Source organism: Apium graveolens, chromosome 4, assembly GCF_009905375.1.
Source record: "Apium graveolens cultivar Ventura chromosome 4, ASM990537v1, whole genome shotgun sequence".
Taxonomy (NCBI): Eukaryota; Viridiplantae; Streptophyta; class Magnoliopsida; order Apiales; family Apiaceae; genus Apium; species Apium graveolens.
This window is the reverse complement of record NC_133650.1, coordinates 55,476,807-55,495,726: the sequence shown is the minus strand read 5'-3', so window position 1 is coordinate 55,495,726 and position 18,920 is coordinate 55,476,807. Positions and strand designations below refer to the sequence as shown.

Genomic DNA, 18,920 nt, shown 5'->3' with positions numbered 1-18,920 from the left:
TAATGAGGAATTCTTAAAAGTGGAGTTGGTCAATTCGGTGGTCACATCATAACTTGATCAATTACTAAGGTTTGATGCCTTAGAAAAAGCCTTATTGGGAAATTCAGATAGTGAGGATGACGAAGGGAAGAACAGTTGCAGTATTTGAATGCTTATCCCTGGGAGAGGAAGATTGATATGCCTTTTGAATCTGTTGGAATTGAGGAATTGAATAGAGCTCCTAAACGCCTCAAGCCTTCTATCAAGGAAGCCCCCTCTCTTGAGCTAAAGCCTTTATCTGAGCATTTGAGGTATGCATTTTTAGGTGATACATCTACTCTGCCTGTTATTATTACATCTGACCTTTCAGGTAGTGATGAGGAAAAGCTTTTAAGGATTCTGAGAGAGTTTAAATCGGTAATTGGATGGACTATAGCAGATATCAAGGAGATCAGCCCTTCTTACTGTATGCATGAAATTCTGCTAGAGGAAGGTAGCAAGCCTATAGTCGAGAAGCAAAGAAGACTTAATCCTATCATGAAGGAAGTAGTGAAGAAGGAAATTCTGAAGTGACTAGATGCAAGGATCATCTATCCTATCTCTGACAGTTCATGGGTAAGCCCGGTTCAATGTGTACCAAAGAAATGTGGAATTACTGTGGTAGCAAATGAAAAGAATGAGCTTATCCCTACCAGAACAGTCACGGGGTGGAAAGTATGCATGGACTATCAGAAGCTGAACAAGGCCACTAGGAAGGACCACTTCCCATTTCCCTTCATTGATCAGATGCTTGACAGGTTGGCCGGTCATGAGTATTACTCACTTCTGGATGGCTATTAGGGTTACAATCAGATTTGTATCACTCCAGAAGATCAAAAGAAAACTACCTTCACTTGTCCATTTGGTACTTTCACCTTCAGACGAGTTTCTTTTGGTCTGTGTGGTGCACCAGCCACATTTCAGAGATGTATGATGGCCATCTTTTTTGACATCATTGGCCAGAATGTGAAGGTGTTCATGGACGACTTCTAAGTCTTTGGCGATTCTTTTGATGAATACTTGCAGAATCTGGGACACGTTCTCAATAGGTGTGTTGAGACTAATCTAGTTCTCAATTGGGAGGAATGTCATTTTATGGTGTGTCAGGGAATTATTCTCGGGCACAAGGTTTCTAATAAAGGTCTAGAGGTAGACAAGGCCAAGGTGGGGGTCATTGAGAATCTTCCTCCACCTAATTTTGTTAAGGGAATTCACAGTTTTCTTGGTCATGCGGGTTTCCACAGGCGTTTCATCAAAGATTTCTCAAAAATTTCAAAGCCTTTGTGTAGTCTGTTAGAGAAAGATGTTCCTTTTAAATTTGATGACGAGTGCCTTTCATATTTTGAGACATTGAAGAAGAGTTTAATCACGACACCTGTCATAACTGCACCTGATTGGAATGAGCCTTTTGAGATGATGTGCGATGCAAGTGACTATGCAGTTGGAGCAGTTCTTGGGCAGAGAAAGAACAACATTATTCATGTGGTCTACTACGCTAGTAAGACCCTAAACGGTGCTCAACTGAATTACACTACTACGGAGAAAGAACTTTTGGCTATTGTCTATGGTTTTGAGAAATTTCGATCTTATCTACTTGGGACTATGGTGACAATTTTCACTGATCACGCCGCCATTCGATATCTCATCTCAAAGAATGACTCAAAGCCTAGATTGATTCAATGGGTTCTTTTGCTCCAAGAATTTGAACTAGAGATCAAGGACAGAAAAGGAACTGAAAATTAAGTTGCTGATCATCTCTCGCATTTAGAGAATCCTAATGCTACTTCATTGGATAAGACATTGATAAATGAGTCTTTTCCCGACGAGCAGCTGTTTGGAGTGCAAGAAGAAGAGTCGTGGTTTGCAGACATTGTGAACTACCTTGTGAGTAATATCATGCCTCCTGACTTATCTTATGCTCAAAGGAAGAAGTTTCTTCATGAAGTAAAGTGGTATATGTGGGATGAGCCGTTTCTTTTTCTCCAAGAAGCTGACCAAATCATCAGGAGATGTATTTCTTACAGCGAAACGGGGGGATCTTACGATATTGCTACTCAACGGCTTATGGAGGAGTTATGATGGAGAAAAGACAGCAGCTCGTGTTCTATAAGCAGGTTTCTTTTGGCCAACATTGTTTAAAGATGCTCATCAGTTTGTTTTGAAATGTGATCGATGTCAATGTGTGGGTAATATGTCTAAAAGGGATGAGATGCCTCTGAATGTGCTTCTCGAGGTTGAGGTCTTCGATGTTTGGGGAACTGACTTCATGGGGCCATTTGTCTCATCTTGTAACAATCAGTATATCTTGTTGGTGGTTGATTATGTGTCGAAATGGGTTGAAGTTAAAGCGTTGCCAACGAACGATGCAAAAGTGGTGCTTAATTTTCTTCACAAACAAATATTCACATGGTTTGGAACTCCAAGAGTTATAATCAGTGATGAGGGGTCGCATTTTTGCAAGCATAAGTTCACTACCATGATGAAAAGGTATAATGTGAATCATCGCATTGCTACAGCTTATAATCCTCAGACAAATGGTCAAGCTGAGGTGTCTAATAGAGAGATCAAGCATATTTTGGAGAAAGTGGTATGTCCATTAAAGAAGGATTGGTCTTTGAAGATTGATGAAGCTGTTTGGGTGTATAGAATAGCATATAAGACTCCATTGGGATTGTCGCCGTTTCAGTTGGTGTATGGTAAGGGGTGTCATTTTCCTGTGGAGCTCGAGCATAAAGCATATTGGGCTTAGAAGAAATTGAATCTGGACTTGGATGTAGCTGGAAAGAAGAGGATGCTTCAGTTGAATGAACTTGACGAGTTTTGACTTCAAGCTTATGAGAACAACAAGATGTATAAGAAGAAAGTCAAGAGGTGGCACGATTGGGGTCTGGTGCTCAAAAAATTTATGACAGGGCAACAAGTTCTTTTATTCAACTCTCGTCTTCGTCTTTTTCCTGGAAAGTTGAAGTCAAGATGGTCAGGTCCCTTCATAATCAAAACTGAGCGGTGGAAATTTTTGAGAATGATCCGGGCCAAGCATTCAAGGTAAATGGTCAACGGTTGAAGCATTATTATGGTGACATGGCAACCCACGAGGTGGTTAGTGCCATTTTATTGTCCACTTGATCTCAATATTCTATGTTGAGCTAGCGACGTAAAAGAAGCGCTTCTTGGGAGGCAACCCAAGTTTGTTGTACATTAGTAAGTAGAGGAAGCAAGAAGAAAAGAGAAAATTATAAAAAAATCAAAAAATAGAAAAAAAATTCAGGTCTGACTACAAAAGCCTGGTGCGCCCGCGCTATCCCAGCGCGCGGCCGCGCTATCCTAGCGCGCGGCCGCGCTATTTACACAGAAGCACGGCGCGTCCGCGCTGTTACAGCGCGCGGCCGTGCCGGTTTGGCAGAAGTAGCACGCGCCTGCGCCGTCCCAGCGCGCGGCCATGCTGTGTCCCGACTCTGGAAAAAAATAAAAGGCAGTTTAAGGGGGGAAATGGGAATTTTGTCCCAAAATCAATTCCCAACCGGATTTTACTCCCCCACATCCCATAATTCCCTCTCCAAATCAAACCCATTACTCCCATTATCCTCATAATCAAATCCCACTTCTATTCCATATCTAATTTTCTTTTCACCACCTATATATACATACACCCCATACAGAAACTTCTTCACCAATTCACAAACTCTCAAACACAAATTCTCTCTCAGGCATAACTCTTATTCTCTCTAATCAATTTCCATGGCACCCAAGAGATAAAGAATACAAGTTGGAAGCAGAACCACCGATTCTTCAACTGCGAGTGGTGTGAGGCCAGGGTTTTCTACTCCTGAAGCTGAGGAGGAGTACAAGAGGCTTCTTTCAAAGCCAATCGTCAAGGAGCGAGGTTTTTTGCCATCAGGGAACGATGGTAAGCTATTGGAAATGATTCTTGAGATGGGTTGGGTTCCTGTTTGTGAGGCACCGGCTGCTGTGCCTATGAGTGTGGTTCCTGAGTTTTATGCTAATGTGAAGGCCGAGAAGAATTGCTTTACTGTGGTGCGAGGGAGGACGGTGGAGTATACTGCAGAGGCTATCAGGACTGTGATTGAGCAGCCTGCGAGGAAACCAGGGCAGGATACCTAGAATGATAAGACGCCAAAGGACTTTGATCTGGATCTCATTGGTGCTACTCTGTGCCGGCCCGACACTCACTGGAAGATCAAGAGGGGCACAGTAGCCGAGTATTCTACGTTCCCGGTGGCTGGCATGAACAGGTTTGCCCGTGTATGGAACGCTTTTATATGTGCTAATATCATGCCATATTCGCATGTGCATGAGGTTACTGTAGAGCATACACGGCTTTTATGGGGCATTTTGCAGGGTGATTATATAGATTTGGGGATGGTTATCTTTCAGGGGATTCTGAAGTTCTTGAGGGGGAGCACTACGGGGTTTATTCCGTATGCATCCGTGGTGACAAAACTGTGCGTGGCAGTTAGTGTGCATTCGCCCGCACATGAGCAGTTGCAGATTCCGAGTGTTCTGATTGATAGCACTACTTTGGCTACGATGCAGGAATGGGATGGAGGCAAGCCCGATCTGAAGGAGATTGTGTATTCTTTTGACCACCTACTTGGTGGGAGGCCAGCTGCTGATCAGGCGAGCAGGACTACATGGAGATCTCAGTTAGGAGATGAAGGAGGACCATCGCACCAGCAGCAGGAGGCAGCCGGAGCAGAGATGGGAGCTGGTTTGAGTTTGATGCAGTATAGGCGTCTTGTGAGGAGGATTGATGCGATGCACGACATCCATAGTTGTTTTGCATACGATCTCACTCAGGCACTTGGGACTGCATTTAGAGCCACCGGAGTTAACATTCAGTGGCCAATTTTTGGTGAGGACTCTGTGTATCCGCCTCCTGACACACCTGACACTCCACCCCTTGAGGGTGAGGATTCTAATTCAGAGTAGGTATGCCTGATTCCTTACTATTACCTTCACTGAGGACAGTGAATCTTTTAAGTTTGGGGGTAGTAGTTGAAGGAATATGTTTGTGTGAGTCTCATATAATTGCATGTTCATGATAGTTTAGTTCATATAGTTTGCATATTTTGCCATGTAGTTTTTTTTATTTTGGTAGTTTTATGATAATTTGTTCATATAGTTTCATGCATTTGCATTATAACATGATCCCTTAGATAATTTTTCCGATTAATTGGTGATATTGATGCTAGTGTAGTAATGTCGTATTTAGTGATATTGAGTCTTATTGGATTGATTTGCATGCTAGAGACACTTGTATTTCACTAAATCTTATAGGTTGCTAGAATGCTAGATCATGATCATGGTTTGTTGATTTGTCGAGGTTTAATCGTTTGTTTATATTTAGAATTTAGGGTATTCTCTTAATAATAAAAGACATGGAAATTTAAAAATTGGAGAAATTGGATTTCATTGCTAGTTGTGTGACTAGGTGTCAAATGGCTAGTAGCCGACTCATATTTTTATGAGTAGTCTAGGGTTGAATGAGATGGAGCGAAACGCACTCATTCAAAAATTATGAAAAAAAAGAATAAGTGTTATGTGTAATTGATCACGAGTGGGTTTTTTAGTACTCGAGTTATTAAGTTCTTAGGGGACTTTGTGCTTAGTGACCTAAGGCTTTTATTGTCTGGGATCCGCTAACCTAACGCTCGCTACATGGGTACTATTGTATAAGTCTTTTGTGGACCTCACTCGTTGCACGATCAAATAAGCATACTTGTGTTGTTTTGTTGTGAATAAAAGTATGAATCCGTATAAAACTCCAATATAAGAATTGAAGTGTTATAAGTTATTTTGAGTCAAGCTTTTTATTTTATTTATAACCTTGTGATTGCCTTGATGTGTAGTGAGTCATGATTATTGATCTAGTTACGATTGTATATCTGTAAGCATATTCACACAAGCACGTCTCTAGTTTGTAAGTTGATTTGTATGATTTGATTGATCTTCATGTGAGTAACTACATTTGTTGATATGTTGCTTGTTGATTGGTTGAGTTATTCTATTGGGATCGTTGCATTCATATAGTTGCATTCATGCATTTTTGTTTCTTGTTCTTTGAGTCTGTTTATGCTTGAGGACAAACATCGATTCAAGTTTGGGGGTATGTTGAGTAGCATTTATGATACTTATATATGCTCTAATAAGCATTGAATTGATGCATTTGTACTCAAGTTGTTAAGTGTTTTAATGTGTTTTCTAGTGTTTTTGTATTTCAGGCATTACTCAGGTAATCAGGTGAATTAGCATTATTTTGGTGCTAATTTGGTGTCAAGGTGGTGTTGGAATAAAAGCTCGCGGAAAGCCGGCTTGAAGCCGCAAGATTTAAGAAGAAATCTGAGTTTTTCGCAGAAGGACGGTGCGCCCGCGCTGTGATAGCGCGCGGCCGCGCCGGGGTTCCAGAAATACAGCGCGCCCTCGCTGTGATAGCGCGCGCCCGCGCCGATGCCGAATTCAGGAATCCTATTTCTAATACAATTCTAAAAGGGAAGGCTTCCATATTGTTGAGGGCTGCTATATATATTCATATTAGGTCATTTTAATAAAATAGAAGGACCAGAGCGCAAGGAGAAGACGACAAGAGACCTTAAGCACAATTCAACAAAGGCGAAGATGATCAAGTTTATTCTTGTGAATCTTTGTTTTGGGTTGTAATTTGGGTGCTTGTTTCTTGTTGTGATGAACTTATACTCTTGTTTGTACTTGGTTTAATTATTTGTATAAAGACTACGTTTGCTATATCATGTTTTCATCGGAACCCACGTTGATGATGAGTCCGGTTATGGGCAAATCGTTATCGTGGGGTTCTAGCGGATTTATTCATGGATTTCTGTAGTTAAATTATTTGATGCCTTAGTATGTGGTGATTATATGATATCCTAGTAATGGTTGTGGGTATTTTTCTTATGAGCGTCGCGAACTCATAAGATAGTGTGTTAATTCATAATAAAGCGATATTGAATTTAAGGATTTAGAACTTGCCATGCTAGCATAGATTCATGTATTTGTCATGCATGATTCGTAGGTAATTTTAACCATCTTACTTGCCCTATGTAATCAAGATAGATAACTTGTGCTTAAACCATTATGTTGTCAAATCCTACAGACATATAGGGTCTCAATATAATTGATGCCTATTCAGCTTGTATCTCTTTTGTGGATGTCTGGTAGAATGGTACTCGTGCAACGAAAGTTGGCGTTTATCAGTTTCGTGTTATCTGATTAGTATCATCACCATTGCATGCTAAGGTTAAGAATAATAAGGCTATTGAATGAAGTATTTAATGAAGTTAGAATCCCATGTTTGTCATATATATTAATTCAGTAAATCTTATTCTCGTAGTTATAATTATTAGTTAATTCTTAGTTATAAAAAATCTCAATTTGTTATTCGTCTTAACATTGGATAATAACCATACATTGTTTCTTAGGTGCATAAATTAAATAGTTAACCAATACAGTCTCTGTGGGAACGAACTAGAAAATATTTTATACTACTTGCGAACTCGTATACTTGCGTGTATTATTAGCATGTGTTTAGCGACTAATATATAGATAAAATAAAAGCTAAACTCAAAATGCCTTATGACACTTCAATTCTTATATCAGAGTTATTACACAGATTCATACTTTTATTCACAACACATAACAACACAATTATCCTTATTTGATCGTGCAATGAGTGAGGTCCACAAAAGACTTATACAATATTACTCGTGTAGCGAGCGTTAGGTTAGTGGTCCCAGACTATAAAAGCCTTAGGTCACTAGGTACAAAGTCCCCTAAGAACTTAATAACTTGAGTATTAAAGAGCCCACTCGTGATCAATTATGTATAAACACATCTTCTCTTTTTTTTTCTTTTTTTTCGATATATTTTTTCTCTTTTTTTTCAAATTTCTGAACGAGTGTGTTTCGCTCCATCTCGCTCAACCCTAGACTACTCATATAAAATAAGCCGGCTACTAGCCATTTGACACCTAGCCATAACAACTAGCAATAAAATCCAATATTTTCCTCCAATTTTTAAATATCCATGTTATTTTACCATTAAGAGAATTACCTAAATTCTAAATATAAACAATTGATTAAACCTCGACAAACAAACAAACCATGACCATGATCTAGAACTCAAGCAACCTATAAGACTTAGTGAAATTTTATTGCTTCTAGCATACAAATCAACTCGATAGGACTTAATATCACTATACACGACATCACTACACTAGCATCAATATCACAAATCAGTCAGAAAATTAAACTTAAGGGATCATGTTATAATACAAATGCATGGACTATATGCAATATACTAACATGCAAAATAATATAAAAAAAACTACTACATGGCAAATATGCAACTATATGAACTAAACTATCATGAATATGCAAACTATATGGACACACACATAACATATATATTCCTTAACTACCACCCCAAACTTAAAATATTCACTGTCCTCAGTGAAGGTAATAGTAAGAAATCAGGCATACCTACTCGGAATCAGGATCATCATACTCAACGGGTGGAGTGTCAGGAGTGTCTGGAGGCGGGTATGCAGAGTCCTCACCGAATACTGGCCACTGGATATCAACTCCTGTGGCTCTGAATGCAGTCCCCAACGCCTGGGTGAGATCATGTGCAAACCTACTATGGATGTCATGCATCGCATCCATCCTCCTCATCAAGCGCCTATACTGCGCTGAACCCAAACCAGCACTATCCTGTGCTTCCACGTGCTGCTGTTGCTGCTGTGACCGTGAAGGACCAGCCTCACCCAACTTAGCTCTCCAAGCTATGACGAATTGTATATTTTGTATTAATTTGAAAGTGTAATTAGTGAATAATTAATCAAATAATATATGTGTATTGGTTTTGACAGTTGTGTGTTGGTTTTTATTAATTATCTATGATTTATTGGTGAATAGGATGGAATTATGTAATTAATTATTTAGTTGTATTATTTTGTTTCACATTTAAAAGTGATTTTATTACAGTTTTATTTTCATAAATATTTGGATTGTCCCTAAAATTGTTTTTATAATTTTATAATTTCAATATTTATTTTTAGGATTTTATAAAATTGAGAAATCAATATTTCATTAATTATTAATCTTTAAATGATTTTCTGATAGCGATTATTTGTAAAATCAGTGATTAATTCTAGAATTCTTCAAAAATTACGAAACTCATATTTTATGAAGTTTATAATATTCTGAAAATTTTAAAATTATTTTTAAAATTTTTTAGGATTAATTTCACCCGCGCGTTGATTCGTTTAATCGTTAAAAGCGGATGTAAGTTGCATTCCAAAAATGGTTTAAAAATTTTGAAATTTGTATTTTATTAGTTTCGGGATATTTATAAAAATTTAAGATCATTTCGGAATTGTTTCGATTAATATTTATTCGCAATATTGTACCATTAATGGGTTAAAAACGATACAAAATGACTTGCTGTCAGAATGGGCTACGTGTCAATGGTTGGACATGTGTTATGAGCATCTAAATTAGTTTATTTAGAAATAAACACACACACACCCGTGTATATCTCGGCTTAATCTTGGCATTCTTCTCCTCTTTCGATCACTCCAATCTCTCTGTTATTCTCCTTTCTCCCCCTCTATTCTACCTTTTACCTCTCCTGTTCTTCTGTCTCCATCGCCCTGTGCTCCGGTATTTCACCGCCGCCCTGTTCTGCTGTCGCCTGAATTTTTCTCCGGTTTATTATTCGGCTAATCGCTGGTTTCATGCCCATTTATCTGATATATATACATGTGTACTGTGTATGTATAACAGTTGGTGTGGGATTCTGTGATTGTTTGGTGTGTCTTTTCAGGCGGGTGTAGTGTTTTCCGATTTGGTATTTACCGATTTTCCATTTAATTGGTGTGTGCAATAATTTGGGATTTCTGGATTTTTGCTGGGAAAATCATTTGATTGTTTTAATGAAATGAATTTAATTATGATCTGTAATTTAATTATCGGTGAAATTCGTATAAAACGCGTGATAAAAACGGGAAACCGTGAATTTTACCACCGTTGGCGATGAGCCTCAGCGAGCCGACAGTGAACTGTGATAAAATATTCTGAGTCCTAAATCGATATAAATAATAATTAGTACATAAATTATTTTTTTCAGAACAAAAATTAGTTATTTTATATCGAAGTCGAACACATAATTTGGATGGTGAATTGTGATTGTGGGGTTAATTGTTGGGTTGTTTGTTGATTGAGACGTCCATTATGTTTCGACAGGAAGTCCGATAAACAAAGGAGACGCTGCCCGATTTTCGGAAAATTAAATTTGAAAATACGGGTATCTATCTTGTAATTATCGGGATTATCGGTCAAATGTTTATAGCCATATAATTATAAATAAATATTGTACAAACCTATTTGCATATTGAGATAAAATATATTATAAAATAGTTAACAACCCTATTTTACGAGACTTACTTGCGTGTCGTAGTAAAATATCTTGTAAAATAACTGATAACCCTATTTTTTGAAGCAACGAGTATATGTATATTCCGAAAGTGATTATCGACCGAGTTTTGAATTCGCGAATCCTGATTGTTACGTGTATTATAGTAATGCATATAAGTACGAGACGGGATTTGTTATTTTTCGGGTAGAATTGATAGAGAGGATATGTCAAGAATAATTAGTCGTCTAACGTAGGGTATTTCGAAACTGTAGGTTCTAGTACCCCTGACCATGCTCTTATGGTTCAGTATATATGAATAAAATGTTATCTTATTCTCGAATAGGGACAGAAACGTTACGTATCCCCTGTATTTGAAAATGTTATTTAAAATATGTTTTGGGGAAAAGTAACTTCTGAAAATACCTATCTCTAAAATATGATTAAAAAGTAGAAAGAGGTTTGAATAGTGTGTTGTGACATAATTGTTTTTAATAAGAGATAGGTAAAAGTGATTTTGAAAACTGGATAAAATGAATCAGATATTGGATAACTTTGCGTAAGTGGCTAATTCGGTTGTACACCCTATCTTCACCGATTAGTCCAGCATAGTTAATTAGAGACCTAGCTAGTCTCTACGGTTCCGGTTAATTTGTATGAAAGCCCGATCGGCTTTCCTAGACAATTTGTGTGATAGCCCGGCCAATTATCCTAGATAACTTGTGTGGAGGCCTGATCAGCCGTCCCTAGATGACATCCACTATATATATATATATATATCTAATTACGGTTTGTGGTTCCAGTAACGGAACAAATGAATTTGTGGTCCCCGTAACGGGACTTCTGGTTTAATGGTTGCTGTAATGGAACAGAAGATTTGAAAATGGAAATAGCATGCTAAAATTGAACTTTGGTTATACACAGCACACGACTGATGTTATCATTTTTACAGAGCATGCTAGTTTTAAATATCAAGTTATACATGTTTTACTTATTTTTGTAACAAGTTATGAATTATGTTCCTATAACTGTTTTATCATAAAAAAAATTACTTGTTATTCATATAGTAGTACTGCTGAGCAATTGATTGCTCACCCTTGCAGAATATTTTATATATATGTATTGTAGACTCCTAGGAGACTCTTCCGTCATCGGCAGAGCAGAGTTCTAGTTCCCTTCGTACCGGAATCCTCTGAGGTAGTTGTGTCAGACCAAAGATCGTATGTTGAGTTGCTGTATTAAGTTATTTACGTCAAGGTTGTTTGTGATAAGTTGTTTTTGTAATAATTGTAACCTAAGTCATACTAAACCTGGAATAGATCTTGGTAAAGGGGTCGTATTTATATTTTATCATTGGAGTGGATTATATTATATTTGTTGTTGTTGTTATTGTTGGTGACGTCAACTCCTGACCCCGGGGTTGTGGCCATCACACAAGCTGCTTTGCTCGCCTGAGTTGTACCATCAGCATATGCTTGAGGTGCTGGACGTCCACCTGGCAAGTGGTCAAAAGAATTACCAAGCCCCTTCGGATTAGGATAACCACCATAACACTCCTGCATACTCAACAATGTCGAACTATCAATCGGGGCACTAGGAAGCTGCAGTTGCTCATGTGCGGGCTAATGAACTCCAACCGCCATACACAGCTTCGTCACAATGGATTCATAAGGAATAGAATCCATAGCACTTCCTCGCAGAAACCTCAATATACATTGATAAATCACCATCCCGAGATCCACATAATCTCCCTGAAGAATTCCCCACAATAACCGTGCTCGCTCCACAGTAACATCATGCAAGTGAGAAGATGGTCTGATGTTGGCACAAATAAAAGAAATTCATGCATGTGCAAACCTGTTCATGCACGAGGCAGGGAAAGTGGCATACTCGTTCGTGCCCTTTTTGAACTTCCAGTGAGTCTCTGGAACACACAAAGTAGTAACTATCAAATCCAAATCAAAATCCTCACCGGTCTTTGCATTCCAATCCTCCTGCGCAGGCTGTCTCTTGGGCCGATTTATCACCCGACGAATTGCCTTCGCACTATAATCCACAGTCAACCCCCTCACCACGGTAAAACCGTTCTTATCCACCTTTGCATTCGCGTAAAACTCGCAAACCACACTCATAGGCACCGCAGTCGGTGCCTCACAAAAAGTAATCCAACCCATCTCCACAGTCATCTCCATCAACTTACCATCCCACCCCGATGGCAGAAAACCTCGCTCCTTAGCTATAGGCTTCGAAATCAGCCTCGTATACTCCGCCTCAACCTCCAAAGTTGAAAACTTAGGTCTCACACCCCTAACACTAGAAGAATCGGTGGTGCTGTTGCTAACTTGGGTTCATTGTCTTTTGGGTGCCATTGAGATTGAACAAGTTAAGAGAAAAGATGTGTGTATAAGAGAGATTTGTATTTGAGAATTTGAGAAGTGTTGGAGAAAACTTGTGTATAAGTGTGTGTGTATATATAGGAGATTAGGAATTAGGTACAAAAAAGAAGTGGGAGTAATGGGAGTAATAGGAGTAATGAAATTGATTTGGAATAGAAATTATGGGAAGTGGAGGAGGAAATTTCGGGTATGAATTGGTTTTGTGTTTAAATTCCCGATTTTTTGATTTTTTTTATTTCACATCCAAGAAGCCAGCGCGGTCGCCCCTCCTGGCAGCGCGGGCATGCCGTGCTTCTGGAAAACCAGCGCGGCCGCCCCGTATACCAGCACGGGCACACCGTGCTAGTGGAGTTTCAGCGCGGCCGCCGCGCCTGGCAGCGCGGCCGCGCCATGCTATTGTAGTTGGCACTGAATCTATTTCTTTTTCTGATTTTTTTGTGTTTTTCTCCTTGTTTCCTTCTTCATCTTTCTACTAATGTGCAACAAACTTGGGTTGCCTCCCAAGAAGCGCTTGCTTTACGTCGTTAGCTTGACGTAGAAACTCGAGATCAAGTGGACAATAGAATAACGTTAACCACCTCGCGGTTTGCCATATCCCCATAGTAATGCTTCAACCTCTGTCCATTTACCTTGAACGCTTAGCACAGATCATTCTCAAAAATCTCCACCGCTCCATGTGGAAACACAGTTTTGATAACAAACGGTTGTGACCACCTCGACTTCAATTTTCCAGGAAAAAGACGGAGACAAGAGTTAAACAAAAGAACTTGTTGCCCTGGCACAAATGATTTGAGCACTAGACCCCTATCATGCCACCTCTTGACTTTCTCCTTATACATTTTGTTGTTCTCATACGCTTAAAGCCGAAACTCGTCGAGTTCATTCAATTAAAGCATTCTTTTCTTTCTAGCTGCATCCATATCAAGGTTCAACTTCTTCAAAGCCCAATGCGCTTTATGCTCTAGCTCCAAAGGCAAATGACATCCCTTTACATAAACCAACCGAAATGGCGACATGCCAAGTGGAGTCTTGTATGCTGTCCTATACGCCCAAACAACTTCATCCATCTTCAAAGACCAATCCTTCCTTGATGGACATACAACTTTCTCTTGAATACGCTTGATCTACCTGTTAGATACCTCATCTTGACCATTTCTCTGAGGATGGTAGATTGTAGCAATATGATGATTCATATTATATCTTTGCATCATGACAGTGAACTTGCGATTGCAGAAATGCGATCACTCGTCACTAATTATGACTCTTGGAGTCCCAAATCTTGTGAATATCAGCTTATGAAGAAAATTAAGCACTACCTTCGCATTATTTATCGGTAAAGCCTTGACTTCAACCCATTTCGAAACATAATCAACAGCCAACAAAAATACTGATTATTGTAAGATGAGACAAATAGCCCCATGAAGTCAATTCCCCTAACATCGAAGTCCTCAACCTCGAGAAGCACATTAAGAGGCATCTCATCCCTCTTGGACATCTTACCAACACGCCGGTAGCTATCACTCTTTAAAACAAACTGATATGCATCCTTAAACAATGTAGGCCAGAAGAATCCGCTTAAAATATACAAGCCGCTGTCTTTTCTCCACCATAGTGGCCTCCATAAATAGTCGAATGATAATCTCGCAAGATCCCCCCCCCCCCCGTTTTGCTGTACGGAATACATCTCCTGATGATTTGGTCAGCTTCTTGCCTAAATAGAAATGGCTCATCCCACATGTACCACTTCACCTTAGGGAGAAACTTCTTCCTTTGAGCAGAAGACAAGTCCGGGGGCATAATATTGCTCACAAGGTAGTTCACAATGTCTGCGAACCACGATTCTTCCTCTTGTACCCCAAACAACTGCTCATCGGGAAAAGACTCATTAATCAATGTCTTATCCTGTGAAGTTACACTTGGATATTCTAAACGAGAGAGATAATCAGCGACTTGATTCTCAGTACCCTTTATGTCCTTGATCTCTAAACCAAATTCCTGAAGTAAAAGAACCCATCGAATCAGTCTAGGCTTCGAGTCCTTCTGCGAGACGAGATAGCAAATTGTAGCGTGATCAATGAAAACTATCACCTTCGTCCCAAGCAAATAAGATCGAAACTTCTCAATACCATAGACAATAGCCAATAGTTCTTTCTCAGTATAGTTCAGTTGAGCACCATTGAGGGTCTTACTAGCATACTAGACCACATGAAATATGTTGTTCTTCCTCTACCCAAGAACTGCTCCAATTGCATAGTCACTTGCATCGCACATCATTTCAAAAGGTTCATCCCAATTAGGTGCAGTTATGACCGGTGCTGTTATCAAACTCTTCTTAAATCTCTCAAATGTAGCTAGGCACTCATCATCAAACTTGAATGGGACATCTTTCTCTAGAAGATTCCACAAGGGTTTAGAGATTATAGAGAAGTCCTTGCCGAAACCCTTATAGAAGCCTGCATGACCAAGAAAGTTGCGGTCTCCCTTGGAATTGGTGGAGGAAGGTTTTCAATGACCCCCACCTTGGCTTTGTCTACCTCAAGACCTTTACTAGAAACCTTGTTCCCAAGAATGATGCCTTGTTGCACCATAAAATGATATTTCTCCCAGTTGAGAACCAGATTGGTCTCAACACACCTTTTAAGAACGGCACCAAGACTTTGCAAGCCCTCGTCAAAAGAATTACCGAACACATAGAAATCATCCATAAACACCTCCATATTCTGACCAATCATGTCAGAGAAGATAGCCATCATGCATCTCTGAAATGTGGCAGGTACTCCACACAAACCAAAAGAAACTCTTTTGAAGGCGAAAGTCCCAAACAGACATGTGAAGTTAGTCTTCTCCTGATCTTCTGGAGCAATGCAAATCTGATTATAGCCCGAGTAGCCATCCAGAAGACAATAGTACCCATGCCCAGCCAATCTGTCAAGCATCTAATCAATAAAAGGAAGAGGGAAGTGATCCTTCCTTGTGGCCTTATTCAGCTTCCTGTAATCCATGCAAACTCTCCACCCTGTGACTGTTCGAGTATGAATGAGCTCATTCTTCTCATTAGCAACAACGGTGATGCCTCCTTTCTTCGGCACACACTGAACTGGACTCACCCAAGAACTGTCAGAAATAGGATAGATGATCCCTGCATCTAGCCACTTGAGAATTCTTTTCTTCACAACTTCTTTCATGATCGGATTAAGCCTTCTCTGTTCCTCAGCAGTAGGCTTGCTACCTTCCTCTAGTAGAATTTTATGCATACAATAAGAAGGGTTGATTCCCTTGACATCTTCTATAGTCCATCCAATTACCGATTTGAACTCTCTCAGAATTCTTAAGAGCTTTTCCTCATCGCTACCTGAAAGGTCAGATGCAATAATAACAGGCGAAGTAGATGCATCACCTAAAAAAGCATACCTTAAGTGTTCAGGCAATGGTTTAAGCTCAAGTGTAGGAGCTTCCTCAATAGATGACTTAACTCACTTTGGAGATTTGTTCAACTCCTCCAATCCAAGAGATTCAAAAGGCATATCCAGCCTTCGCTTCCAAGGAGAAGCATTCAAAAATTGCAACTGCTCATCACCTACATCATCTTCACTATCTGAATTCCCCAACAAGGCCTTCTCTAAGGCATCAGACCTTAGCATTTGATCAAGTTCTGAAGTAACCACAGAATCGACCAATTCCACTTTTAAGCACTCCTCATTATCAGTAGGGAATTTCATGGAATTGAAAACATTGAACGTCACATCCTGATCCAGTACTCGTATAGTGAGTTCACCCTTTTACACATCTATCAAGGTTTGGCCAGTAGCCAATAATGGTCTTCCTAAGATTATAAGAATCTTCTTATCCTCCTCGAAATCAAGAATTACAAAATCAGGAGGAAAGATGACTTTGTCCACCATGACCAAGACATCCTCCACAATGCCTCGTGGATATGTAATATAATAATCGAACAGCTGCAAGGACATATAAGTAGCCTTTGGATCAGGTAGGTCCAACTTCTTGAAGACAGACAAAGGCATCAGATTGATGCTAGCTCCCAAATTATATAAATACTTGTCGAACGACAAGTTTCCAATAGTGCAAGGAATAGTGAAGCTTCCAGGATCTTTATGCTTTGGAGGTAACTTCTGTTCCAGACCGCACTGCATTCCTCCATGAGATCTACGGTCTCTAAGTCGTCGAGCTTCACTTTTTGAGAGAGAATACCTTTCATAAACTTCGCATAGCTAGTCATTTATTTCAGAGCTTCAGCGAAAGGTATATTGATATGAAGTTTCTTGAAAACATCCAAGAACTTAGCAAATTGCTTATCCAGCTTTTGCTTCTACAGCCTCTTAAGAAAAGGAGGTAGAGATAGACCTATTTTTCCCCTATATTACTCTCAGGAGGAGTGTTGACAACAGTTGTCTTCTTTGGTTCCACCTCTGCTTCCTTCTACACTTCTTCTTCAACCACAACTTCTACCTCTGGAACTGGAGATTTTTCAGGATTTGCAACCTTCCCAGACCTCCATGTAATTTCCTTAACCTTCTCTTTAGCTTCCCTTTGGCCTGGTACTTCAGTGTCACTAGGGAGTGTACCAGGTTGACGATTCAGCAAGGCATTAGCACTCTAACCAATTTGATTCTCCAAGGTCTTGATAAACACCGCTTGGCTCTTACACATGAGCCTTAACTCCTCTAATTCAGATTTTTCATTAGATTGTTGCAGCTGGAGTTGTTGTCTTGGTGCATATTGCGGTTGCTGAAAACCAGGGGGATGGTATTTGCTTTGCAGCATACTGCTGATAAGGCTGTTGCACCGCATTCTGAGTGTTGCTCCAGCTGAAGTAAGGATGATTTCGGTTGTTGGGATGATAGGTGGTTGGAGCTGGTTGCTGCGCTCTCTGAAAGTTGCTCATGAACTTAGCTGATTTTCTAAAAATAGCACACTACTCCGTCTCATGCTCACCGGCACAAAGCTCACAAACACTAGTGATCTAATTAACTCCGAAATTAGCCAAAGAATCCACCTTCATCGTCAAAGCCTGAAGCTGAGTAGCTATAGTAGTAGTTGTGTCCACTTCCAGAAGTCCTGCTACTTTGGCTTGAGGCATTCTCCGAGTTGGGTTCTGGTATTCATTAGCAGCCATCAATTCAATCAATTCATAAGCTTCATCGTAGCTTTTGGCCCATAAGGCTCCTCCTGATGCTGTATCAATCATGGGTCTAGAAGTATCACCCAACCCATTATAAAAGTAGTTAATGATCATCCAGTCAGCCATCCCATGATGAGGACACTTTCTAAGCAACTCTTTGTAGCAATCCCAAGCCTCACACACAGATTCTCCCGTTTGCTGTATAAATTGAGTAAGAGCATTTCTGATTGCATCTGTCTTCGCCATAGGGAAGAATTTAGTGAGAAACTTTTGGGCAAGATCCTCCCAAGTTGTAATAGAGCCTGGTGGTAGAGAATATAACCAACACTTAGCCTTATCCCTCAGAGAGAATGGGAAAAACCTCAGCTTAATAGCATCTTTAGTAACACTATTAAACTAAAAAGTGTCACTAATCTCGATGAAATCCCTGATGTGCATGTTGGGATCTTCTATAGGAGAACCCCCAAACTGAACTGAATTATGTATCATCTGAATTATGCTCGACTTGATTTCAAAAGTGTTAGCTGAGATGGCTGGCCTGATAATGCTAGACTGAATATCATTGATCTTTGGCTCAGAATACTTCATCAAAGCCTTAGGATTTTCTGCTTGATCTCCCATTATGACTAGAGCTTCCTCTTCAACTTTCTCCTCAACAAAAACTTCTTCACCTACTTCCTCCGCTTTATCCAGTGTTCTCTTGCGAGACAGAGAACGCGTATGCATACAGACTCGCTAGAGTACCTGAAACACGACAAGGAAATAGATAAGTAACAATGTCCGAGTCAATGGACTTTAACGACCATTGATGAAAAACACATAAACTAAAAATAACCACGAGCCCCCAGCAGCGGCACCAAAAACTTGTTAGGAAGAAAACACGCGCTAGTATTCACGCAAGTATACATTATCGCAAGTAA

At 39.7% G+C, this 18,920-nt stretch overlaps 1 non-coding gene across 1 annotated transcript; it reads left to right on the top strand.

The window, feature by feature from the left end:
• The first annotated feature begins 18,124 nt into the window (after positions 1–18,124).
• On the top strand, positions 18,125–18,231 carry LOC141722486 (small nucleolar RNA R71). The gene has a single exon (XR_012575506.1). It is a non-coding gene; the product is annotated as a small nucleolar RNA R71 (small nucleolar RNA).
• Positions 18,232–18,920: the final 689 nt, after the last annotated feature.